Below are 12620 nucleotides of genomic sequence, written 5' to 3'. Positions count from 1 at the left end.
CCTTTGGAACAAAACCTCTAAATTTGCAGTCGATGACCTCTTTGGCCTTGCTCCTCCCACTGGCTCTGAAGTAGACTGTGATGAAACTCCATCATCTACCTTTTGTTGTTGTTGTTGTTGTTGTTGTTGTTGTTCTCTTTCTCTACATTTATGAGCAGCATGTGTAATTCTCTGTTCCCTTGGGTCTTCCGTTATTTGCAAACTCTGTTGCATTGATTCAACCAATAATTCTTCTCCCAAAAATGGTATTGAACCTACAACCAACTGTGCTTCTGCCTTGCTCTCATCCTTTTTTGATCTTGGAGATGGTGGTAGACCTCCTTTTAAAACAGTAGCATAGAAATCTCTTGCTTTTGAAATTGTATTAAGACGATATCGTGTACCAACATAGGTCACCACTATCCCCACAGGTATATCCCATCTAAATTGAATTTGTCATTTCTTAAGTTCTTCAGCCAAAAAAGCAAAGTCTTTTCTTTTTCTAAGAATTTTTGAAGGTATTTCCTTTAAAACTATCACATCCTGAGCTGCAATCTGAAATCTTTGCTTATAGAAAGCCTGTATAATTTCATTACGAAGTGATCTTCTAGCAAAATAAACAACCACATCTCTTGGTAATTTTCTCTGTTTTGCAACCCACAAATTGACTCTGAAGATCTTTTCTATATCTCTCAACATTCCTTCAGGATCACATTCCAAAATAGAAGCCCGTTCTGCTGCAATTTCTTCTTTCAAATTCTCCTGAACATTTTCCTTCAAGCCTCTTATTCTCAAAGCATACTCCATTTATCTATATTGTGACATTATAATTTTATTCTGTGCAACATCCACATTATCTTCTATTTTTTCAACTCTGTCTTGTAATATTTCAACATTACCAACCACCTCATCCACATGGTCGTCAATCTTTTCTACAAGACTAGCAAGCCCCTGGAGTGCAAACACAATATCTTCCCTCAGCCCATTATTTTTTTGTACAGTCTTATCCAAAGCATCTTGTAAATCCTTAAGTGTAATTGTCTGAGGTGGAGGAGAAGGTGGGGAAGATTTAGGCTTAGGTTGTTGTACAGTCTGAGTTACTGGAGAAGAAATTGAAGTTTTAGGAAGAGAAAAAGGTCCAGGACGTTTTGAAGCCATTTAAAAAAATAAATAAATAAATAATAAATAATAAAATAGGAATAAAGGAGAAGAAAAAGCAATTTCCCCTTTAAAAAGAAGAATTTACTTTAAATAAACCAAGTCTATTGCGTTGTTGAAACTTTGTTGCCAGTTAAAAATAGTAAATGGAAAGTAGAAAGTGAAAGTTCTCAGACAAAGAAAGTAACAAAGAAGCAGGACTCCTCCGCCATATTTCTTCACTCCGACAGTTTGTTAAAGTAATAACAGGAGAAGATGTTAATTCTCACATGAGTTAAGTTTAAAATAAAATCATCCAATTCTTGTCTTCCTGACCGCTCTGTCTGCTTTTAAATTAACTTACAGTTTCCATTTAAGCAGCAGCAGTGGAGGCAACGTCTAGCTTCGTTCTCCCGCCAGAGAACAAAGGCGTCCAGGAAGCGGAGCACACCCAGACTCCGAAGGAGCTCTCACTCTTCGTCTCCCAGGAAAAAATCTCTGGGAGATTAGTGAGGCTCTACTTCTATCCAGGAGAAGACTCACCTTCCTCCCTTCGCCCAGGAGGAAGGTTTCAAGCTGCAAAACAGCTGATTGACGCTGTCTTGCCGGCTTTTACACTTTTCTGTGATGGACAGCTATCAGAAAGCCGCCATCGTCATGGCGCAGCCACCAGAAGTCCCCTTTCCTTTGCAATTTTTATTGCATCTCTAAACATACAATTTTAGAAACTGGCACTGAGAAACTGGAATATGGCCACCGGAAAGCAACAAAGATGGTAAGAAGCCTGAAATGGAAAAGAGAAAAATACAGAGAGACACAGACAAAGACACAGACACAGACAGAAACAGAGACAGACTGTATGTGTGTTGGTGTATCTCTGTGTTGGGTATGTTGTCCTGAGATCATAGGGTAGAATTGTTCAGCTACTCCAGTAGACAGGAGTGGATTCAATGGGTCACATTATACAAAAGTAGATTTCAAGTGGACATCAAGAAAATAAATCCTGATTGTAGTAAGTCTTCAATAATAGAACAAGCTACCTTCATAATATGCTACAGAGACTGGATAGCCATCATCTAAGACAGTGGTTCTCAACCTGTGGGTCGGGACCCCATTTGGGGTCGAATGACCATTTCACGGGGGTCGCCAAACCATGCTGTCCGCCATTTTTTTCCCTTTTCCCTAGCTGTCCTACTCCCTCTTATTGGTGGCCATACCCACTTGGGGGTCACCAGAACATGGGGAACTGTATTATGGGGTCACGGCATTAGAAAGGTTGAGAACCACTGATCTAAGAGGTTGTAGTACTAGATTCCTGTGCTGTGTAGGGAATTGGATTAGATCAGTGATTCCAAACTTGAGTAAATTTATTTATTTATTTATTAAATTTGTATAGCCTCCCATCTCATCAAAAGCAACTTTGGATGATGTACAACAATCAGAATTGGGTAAAAGTGTCTTTTTCTTTGGAAAATGATACACAAACCCATTTTCCATCACAACAAGGACATTTAAACTGACTTAAAATTTGCTAAATGTACTAACATCTTCTAAAATATTCCTTTTAAGATAAAAAATAATAAAATTACCAATGGCAATGTATTGAGATGCATAAAGATCATTCAATTATATTGCTTTTATAATATAGGTAGTCTTATAACCTTACAAAGATACAACCATTAGTTCAGTGAAGTTACAATTGTGCTGAAGGAAGGGTCTTAAGACCAGTCCTCAAAGTCTGATATGACTTTCTGATAAGCAGTTTTGGTTAACAAAGGAAAATGTTTGGGAAAGACTGGACTAGATGATCTTAAAGATTACTTGCAATCTTTACATTCTATGATTCTATAACTCATCACCCTGTTTCCAATAGCAAATAGAAAATAGTCATTACAATTTTCTCCTAGTTTCAATTTCTCAGTGAGCTATATTTCATGGCATTTTATAGACGAGGTCTCCCTCTGCTCATTTTGTGTTAAATTATTCCATCTTTTCCTCCCCTCTACTATAATGTTTTATGTTCAAATCCATTTACTGAAAGTACTCACTCTGCTGATTTTATGCCTATATAGCTATAGCTTATGTACTATTTGGAGCTTGATATTTCTCACAGGTTAGTAATTTTACAAAATGTCCTCAACACTATATTCTATTTTAAAGAACACGCACAGACAGGCTTCTCACAGTCTGGCCTGGAAAGAATACTAAGGAGTAAAACAACATTTTATCATTGCTAATTAAGGCTGTGAAATTATGTTGAATGCAATCATTTTAATTTTCAAATCTTATTTAAAATACAACTCAGAATCCTATTTCATTGAATGATTTGAAAAAAAAAATCAGGAACAGTTAGTAGGCATTACCTCCTAAGCATTTAGTTCATGGGATAGTTTCAGCATACAGTTCACAGCTGACAACTAAGCAATGTGTTATTTCATTATTATTATGTTGTTCAAGAATCCTGAAGTTCTTAGGCAGCAGGACAAACTATTGACTTTATAGCTCTTTAATCAATTTAACCGAGTATATTTGGTTAAACCAGATATGTTCCATTTCTCTCAATCTTAATCAGTTATACCATTCCAAAACCCGATCTGAGTGACTCTTCAACTTGTGTGAGGCAGTGAGGTACCACAAGGCTCTGTCTTAGGCCCAGTACTCTTTAATATCTTCATAAATGACCTAGATGAGGGAATAGAAGGGGAACTCATAAAATTTGCAGATGACACTAAACTGGCAGGAGTAGCCAACACCCCAGAAGATAAGCTCAGGATCCAAAAAGATATTGACAAATTTGAACAATGGGCCCTATCCAACAAAATGAATTTTAATGTGGAGAAAACCAAAGTTTTACATTTAGGCAAGAAAAATCAAAGATATAAGTACAGATTAGGCGAGACTTGGCTCAAAAACAGTAACTGTGAGAGGGACCTTGGAGTCCTAGTGGATGATCTCTTGACTATGAGCCAGTAGTGTGCAGCAGCAGCCAAAAATACTAATATAATCCTGGGTTGTATAAACATAGAATCAAGATCATGCAAAGTATTAGTACGGTTTTATAAAACCCTAGTAAGACCACACCTGGAATACTGCAACCAATCTTGGTCACCATACTACAAAAAAGATGTTGAGACTTTGGAAAAAGTTCAGAGAAGAACAACTAAAATGATCAAAGGCCTGGAGACTAAAACATATGAAGAGCAGCTGTGGGACTTGGGTTTTGCTAGTCTAAAGAAAAGAAGAAATAGGGGTGACATGATAGCAGTATTCCAGTATTTGAAGGACTGCCACAAAGAAGAGGGGGTCAAACTACTCTCCAAAGCACCAGAGGGCAAGACAAGAAACAATGGTTGGAAATTGACCAAAGAGAGAAGTAACCTGGAATTAAAGAGAAACTTCCAAACAGTGAGGATAATTAACCAGTGGAACAGTTTGCCTTCAGAAATTGTGGGTGCTCCATCACTGGAGGTTTTTAAGAAGAAACTAGACAGTCACGTGATTTAAATGGTATAGTTTCTCCTGCTTGAGCAGGGGGCTCGACTAGAAGGCTTCCAAGGTCCCTTCCAGCTTTATTCTATTCTAATTGTGGAGGCCAAAAGAGTTGTGATGGTGGGTGGAGGAGCAGTCCATTCTACTGACCAGTTTTGGTTCTTTTATCAGAATATATTAGTTTGACAATATGCATCATATTACACTGTGTTTGTGACTTCCTTCTTTCCTTCCTTCCTTCCTTCCTTATTTCCTTCCTTCCTTTTCTTCTTTCTTTCTTTCTTCCTTTTTTCTTTTCCTTCTCATATGCACTTCCCAAAAAACAAAGAAGCTAACCCCATACTTATCATTTGTTCAGAATGTATGTTTATTGAAGTAATATTTATTTCCAATGTAATACTGGCAAATTTTTATCAGATTTTTTGCTTTTGTCTTCCCAATCTTTCTCCTTTTTTACAGACATGTAAGGCTAGTTCTCGTTAATAAGAGGAGAATGACTCCTTGAAGCCAACTTTTTCATAAATCTCTAATTCCAATGCATACTCTAAAAAATGTTACCTTTTCTTTACAGTAACATGACTGTATGCCTCACCTGTAACAACTATCTTTCATTCACCTGATTTGATGGCAAGTGAAGTATGTCTGTCTGATTAACTGAAATTTTAAAATACATTCTGTTTTTAATACTGTTCTCTCAGTCTGGTCTCTTCTCATGTCATAATACAAAAGCAGTGAGAAGCTAGTATATAAAGAACAAAGTCCTTCTGAAGTGAAGTCAATTCCAACTGTTTGAGATCACATACAGAAGAAAGTCTCATACAAAGAGTTCAAGGTCACTGCCTCCATTATAATTGGTTTCTGAAGGGTCTCATAACTTTAGCAAAGCATTAGCTTATATTGAATGAACTATCAATATTCCATTGCAAAATGGATTGTCTGCAAGGCTATTTCTCACTATTATTCCAGTTTGACAACATTGGGTTTTCTTTAGCTATATGTTGCTAATTATTCCTGAAGAAATGTTTCACTCATTCAGTAAGGTGGCATGAGATAACACTATTCTAGCAAAATTGTTTTAGAAATTAATCTGTATATAATACAGATTACATTCATACCCATATAATATCCATGCTTAACTGGTAACACCTAATCTCAAACCTAAAATCTGTAGGAAATGGTAGAGTGGGGATATTATATTGCAACTGAATAGGTATTTTCTTTATAGGTAGTTACTCTTGAAATTCTGAATATTTCCACCTAGACTGTTATCATTCACTATTACCTTTTGCATCCATGGTGATTTCAACCAGTTCCCTCTGTTGACATAAACAGTGTAAGGCAAAAAATACATTTAGATTTTATTTTTTCAAGAATTGTACCTTTTTAGAAACAGAACTATCAAATATTTTGTGGTAATCTTTTATTATTAGTGGAAACATTTGAGTTTATATGGAATTTGAGGACTGCACACATCTTAGAGCAGTTGTGATCAATGTTAGCAGAGACAAAGGATATAAGGGCTATATTAGTAACTAATATTTATTTAACAGCATTATATACTGATTTTTGCAAAATATTGAACTGGAACAGATACACTGTTTTGCATAATATTTTTTATATTTAATAAAATTAAAAATCATAAATCTACTGTAAGTTAATTCAGCACCATGTTTAATTAAATATGAAATGTATCATTTATTGAAAGTTGTCTACCAACCCTATGTAATATTCAAACAATAACTAATGAATCTCACAAGATGTTCTGTTCCTAGTTTGTATTATATTAGTTGTTAATAGCAAGAAATGAGAAAAACAGTTCTATTATTATTAACATATTACAGGGAGTAGCAGAAAAAGTGAGTATAAAAAGTTCTTTGCTAAAAAAAGTACAAAAATAGGAAAATCAAGAAATAAGTCTAGTACATCATGCTAGACATTTGACTGTTCACTTAGCATACCTTGGGTTTTTTTGCTACTGTGGGAAATATGCCCAACAGACACAATGTAGAGTGCCAACAGGAGTAGCAGCAGAGTGTTGCTTTGCATGATGGAGCGAAGAAGCTGGCATGCTGTTTGGCCCATTACAAATGACCTTATTTTCTGTCACAGTCATGAAGGCCTCATGGGGCAGCAGCTTCTATGCTCTGCCTTGACAGTGAAGGGAGTGCCAATGATAGCATTGGTAGAACAAGAAAATGAAATTCTTTCCTATTTGCAAATGATAAGTCTCTTCTCTCATGCGTTTTGATTTGTTGTTGCTCTGATATATAGTTTTGTGGCAGAGTTATGGTCTGGTTAAGTAGGGAACCAATGATATCAGAGGCAGTAGATGTGGTGAGACATCAAAGCCAATCTGGAAGTTGCATAGAAAGTAAAAAACAAAGGTTGGCTCCAAAGTTTTATACATTTGCTTTCATATGGTATGGAAAAAACAGAATACATAGCTATTTCCAGAGATACCATATAAGGAATTCTTTATTTGTGGTCTGGGAGAAAGTAAAGAGAAAGCATTATTTGATGATTCCAAATTGGCTCTCAACTATGGAGGCGCTAATACACCCCAATATGTTTAACATGGGGAACATTATAAGTATAAAGACTTACTAACAGATATGGGGGAGTTGAAAACCAAACAACAATTAGAGGAACAAGGAATAAAGATGGATTGGTACAAGAGAACACAAATACAATTTAGATATGAAAAAGATGTTAAAATAGATGGTGTTAATTTGGAGACAACAGAGTTAGATGAAATACTCATAGGAACGGAAGAAAATGGATTAAAAATGTACAGTTATCTACTACATATGAAGTTAGAAGAGGAACAAGTGAAAGAGACAATGATAAAATGGACAAGAAATTATGGATACACAATTGAATTAGATAGATGGCAGCAACTATGGGAAAGAAACTATAAATTGACAATGGTGACTGTATATAAAGAAAATATGTACAAAATGTTTACAGATAGCATATGTCTCCAGAAAGATTAGCTAAAATGTTTAAGGACAGGTCTATGAAATGTTGGAAATGTAATCAGATACCAGGTTCCTTCTACCATATATGGTGGACGTGTGTAGAAGCTAAAACTTATTGAAATATAATTAGAACATGGATAGAAAAGATGATACAACAACATATAGAACTAAGACCAGAAATATTCCTGTTGGGTATTCTACCAGGGAAATACAATAAAGAGAAAACATATTTAATTATTCATATAATTACAGAGCCAAGATTGTGTTTGCACAAAATTGGAAAGCACTGAAAGCCCCCCCCCCCCCCGAGGGAGAGGTGATTGGGAAAATACTGGAATGTGCAGAAATGAATAGACTAACAATGACAATTAAAGATAAGACAGAGTCAGACTACTATGAAATCTGGAGAATTTTTTATGATTGGCTGAAAAGAGAATACGGATAAAAGATAGTTAACATCAATTTAGATGGAAGAAGAAGGAGCAGATAAGGAGGGAGACCCAGGCGACACAGTATTGAATAACTGGAGGTTGTATAAATATTTATAGAAGTATATACCGAGAAGGTTAGATAAATAGAAGTATTAATGTAAGAGAAAATTAATCTTATTGTATATAATACAGATAGGGAAATTTGGAGAGAGGAGTTGCTCAGACATTACCCCTGAATTGTATCTGAAGAGGGATGAGAGGGAAGAAAGGAGAAGAGAGAGAAAAGTGTAAAGGAAGGGAGAAGGAAGTAGGAAAGTTGGAGGAGAAGAGGAGAAATGGGGAGAAAGGGGAGGAGAGTGGTGAAGGAAAGAGAAGAGGAGAGGAAGAAGAGTGAAGTAGGGAAGAGAAGAAAGGGAGAAAGAAAGTAGAGAAGAAGGATTGTGGATACAGTGAAAGGGGAAATTGAGCAACACCAAAAGTCATGTGTACATATTTATTTCATTTTATTAAACGTATCATATATATGAATGTAAAAAGAATGTATGTTAACATCTGATAAATATCACGGTATATGTATGGGGGAGAATTTGGAAAAATAAAAAATTATTAAAAACAAAGTTTTATGCATTCACTAAGTTTCTTGTTGGTTCCAAGTCCTTAATAAACTGAAAACCTTCATGTACAGTTTTAGTATCATAGCCCAAGGAGGAACTGTAATAGCAGGTCAGTTCAATTAATCCTTTTGAACTCTGAGCACCATATCTGAACAAAAATTATGCTGGAATCGTATTATTATTTATCTGGGTTTCTTTCTTCAGCAGTGTGTTTTCATTTCCTCCTCCTTCTTCTAGTTCCTCTTCCTTTTTATCTTCTTCCATTTATTATTACCAGTACTACTAATTTTGTGTCCCAGGAAATGTAGCTGGTGTTCTTTTTCACAATTTAATCCCTTGGGAGTTGTAAAGAAAGTATTTAATTATGTATGAGGCACCTAAAAGTGCTGTTCTTTGGAGCTGGGTTGTGATAAATTATTCCAAATGTAGGCAATCCAAATTTGTATGTTGTAGTACGTAGTGCCCTAGTAACAATTGGTATCACTGTCAACTTCTTCAAATTTTAGTATTTGTAATTTTTACCAATTTGCTATGCTCAACATCATTTTCCAGAATGTCTATAATCCATCATTATTTTTATTGATACAAATGTCTAGTAGGGTTCCAGACATGTGTCTGAGTTGTCAATAAGACTGAATTTTCAAAAACATTAAATTTTTGTTTTGTCAATTTCAATGTTATCTGTGATTTCATGTTCCAGTAATTCTAACTATTATGAATGCAGACATTTTACCTAAATGCCAGTGTAATAGCTTTTTTTAAAAAAATCAATCTGTATGATTTTGCTGTATCCTATTATCTAATTGTCCAGTCAACTGCATTATCCCTTTCTCAACATAATCAGTATTTATTACCTAGACTGGGGCTTGTTTCTTTTTAACCTATTCTGATATTGTCCATTTTTTTACTGTATCTCTTTCAAAATACTGGTTTGTATTTTTAAACATGCTCATGGAATCATTTTTTCCATTATTCTAATCTCATTTCAAGCTATTGATTTCTATCATCATGTTTACATTCCATTTCTGTAAGTTATATTTTTGATGGGATTGTTTCAATAAAGTTTCTTTATTGTCTTTGATATAATTCTTACCCCTTACTTTTCCTCCTCTACACACTGTTTCATCTTTTGAAGTTCTTGCCAACCAGTCTTCTCATTTGCCAGAAGATTATCAAGGTCCATATAAATCCAATTTACATTTCATGCAGTATGTTGAATTATTGATATTGCTCATAACTTGATAAATCTGATTGTATTACCACCTTTTTGCTATTCATTACAATTTCCCAAAATCCTTGCAAATTTTTCATATTATTTTTCTCTTTATTTGGTTGTGCAAAAGTACTTTATGTTCTATTTTAGTGGCTAGTCAATTCTCATCTCATCTCAGGGCAAACACTAGAAAGATGTTGAATAAGGGAAAGTCTGATAATGAAAAGTTATTTATTGAAAAGTTGTTGCCAGGACAGAGTTGCTCACCATTAAAGTCAGCAATGAGAAGGATTTAAAGTCTTTTAAATTCTAAGGAATTACGTTACTATGCCTTTTGAGGAAGATAATGTTTTGTTTCTTTTCAAAAAATTGTATTTAATTTTTATTATTAACAATGAACAACAATATTTAAACTAAAGATCATAATTATTAAACTAAGATAATAATAACAGGAGCCAAAAGGAAAAAATAGAAACAAACAAATACAAACTAAGAAGAATTACTTGAATGTTTGCAAGAAAACAACCAAACTCAGAGAATACCAAGGACCACTCATTTTAATCCCGTGCTATAAATATTCTCCTTTATTGCTTCTTACATTGTAACTGGTGATGTTCACTCAAGGACTAATTTTCATGTTGCCTATGAATGGCCTGCGTGCTGCATTGCTGAACATATAGTTAGGATATATTCAAAACTAATTTAAAAACTTCTAATTCTGCATACTGTTGAAGGTGTCATGGTTCCGATAGAATTTCAGTGTTTCTCAACCTTGACAATTTTAAGGCATGTGGACTTCAACTCCCAGAATTCCACAGCCAGCAATCCTGGCTGTGGAACTCTGGGAGTTGAAGTCCACATGCCTTAAAATTGTCAAGGTTGAGAAGCACTGCGATAGATGAAACTCTTCAAAAGAATTTCAAGGCATTGTTTACCTTAAAGGATCTTTTATTCGAGAAACAAAGTATCGGCATAAATCACATTCCCCAATTAGCTTGAAGCACTGGCTTTCTCCCCAGCTGTCCAGCCCACCAAAACACTTTCAGCTCTGGGTCCAATGTCCTTGGGTTCCCACGATTAAGTTATTATTGTTATGAGTAGCTGGACTCTCATCCCTATTCCCCCTCCCAGCAGCAACTAATTCTAAAAGCAATTTCCATCTCTTGTCAAAGCAAGAACATCTGATGTTAGCAGCGTTGACAGAAGGAACTGTTTTGTTGCAGTTTAATAAGATATGCTCCCAGAGCCATTATGTGTTTATTAAGTCAACTTGATTTATTGACAGCAAAGAACTTGGCATGCATTTATACATATGTATGTATATATGTATGTATATGTATATGTAAATATATATTAAAATACAATACAAATACAACTTTTCTAGAAAAGTTTTTTTCTATCCCGAAGTTCAGTGGCTGTATTGTATTTTAATGAATATACCTGGGATTCAAGTTTTTAAGATTAAGAGATATATAATGATATATATAATGACATCTGAGCTTGGAGCACTTAGAACAAAGGTATCAAACTGCCAGCCCGCAGGCCAGATGCGTCATAGTGAAACCATGCCACCCCATTGCCGGCAATGGCCAAAAAGGTACGATACATTTGACACCCTTGACTTAGAGGAAAGAAATACTCATGTGCATATGCTGTTTGTCTACTTCAGTTCAGCATTTAATAAGATCATTCCTCAGCATTTAGTAGACAAACTGGGCTTTTAGGCTTAAACACTCCTTTGTGCAACTGAATTCTTGATTTTCTTATTGACAGGCTCCAGTATGTGTGAGTTGGGACAAATATTGCTAACACCATTTTCTTGAGCACATATTCTCCTGAGGGTTGCGTCCTAAGTTTGCTGCTGTTCATTCTGTTGACCCATGACTGTAGTGCTAGGTTTTCCACCAACCATATTGTGAAATATGCGGACAATACAACAGTAGTGGGCCTTATTCAAGATGACAATGAGGGTGCTTACTACAAGGAGGTTGAGGTTTTGGTGAACTGGTATAAGAAAAACAGCCTAGTTTTAAACATTGGAAAAAAAAGAGATCATTGTTGATTTCAGAAAAGGCAGGCACAGCCGCACTCCTTGTGTAGTAATAATTCACCTGTAGAGATGGTTACCAGTAACCTAGAATTAAGGAGAAACTTCCTAATAGTTAGAACAATTAATCAGTGGAACAACCTGCCTCCAGAAGTGGTGAATGCTCCAACACTGGAAGTTTTTAAGAAGAAACTGCACTGCCATTTGTCTGAAATGGTATAAGGTTGCCTGCCTGAGCAAGGGGTTGGACTTGATGACCTCCAACCAACTTTTTATTATTATTCCAACTTTTTATTATTATTATGGATCATTGCACAGTCCCTTCCAACTTTTTATTATTATTATGGATCATTGCACAGTCAGCCAGATGTTCAGACTGGATTTGGCATTTTGTCTACCTATCGAGTCCTTACCCAGGACCTGGGATAGGCAGATGTGGATGTTTGATGGTATTACAGATATCGTCGCAGGATGGAAGCAGTTCCTAGCAAGGCCGCCTTTTGCAATTGACTAATAGCAAATTTGTCAATGCCAATGGTATTCAAGTGGATGCTCCAGTTGTTTTGGGATTGCACCCAAGGAGCCTATCACTATTGGTACTACCCTTGCTTGCTTTTGCCACAGTCTTTCTATTTCTATTTGTAGGTCTTTGTATTTTGTTATCTTCTCCAGTTCTTTCTCGTCTATTCTGCTGTCTTATTATTATTATTATGGATCATCGCACAGTCAGCC

The sequence above is a fragment of the Crotalus tigris genome, unplaced genomic scaffold (assembly GCF_016545835.1).
Source record: "Crotalus tigris isolate CLP2741 ecotype Arizona unplaced genomic scaffold, ASM1654583v1 scf7180000017589.2436309, whole genome shotgun sequence".
Classification (NCBI taxonomy): domain Eukaryota; kingdom Metazoa; phylum Chordata; class Lepidosauria; order Squamata; family Viperidae; genus Crotalus; species Crotalus tigris.
This window is presented reverse-complemented; position numbering follows the sequence as displayed.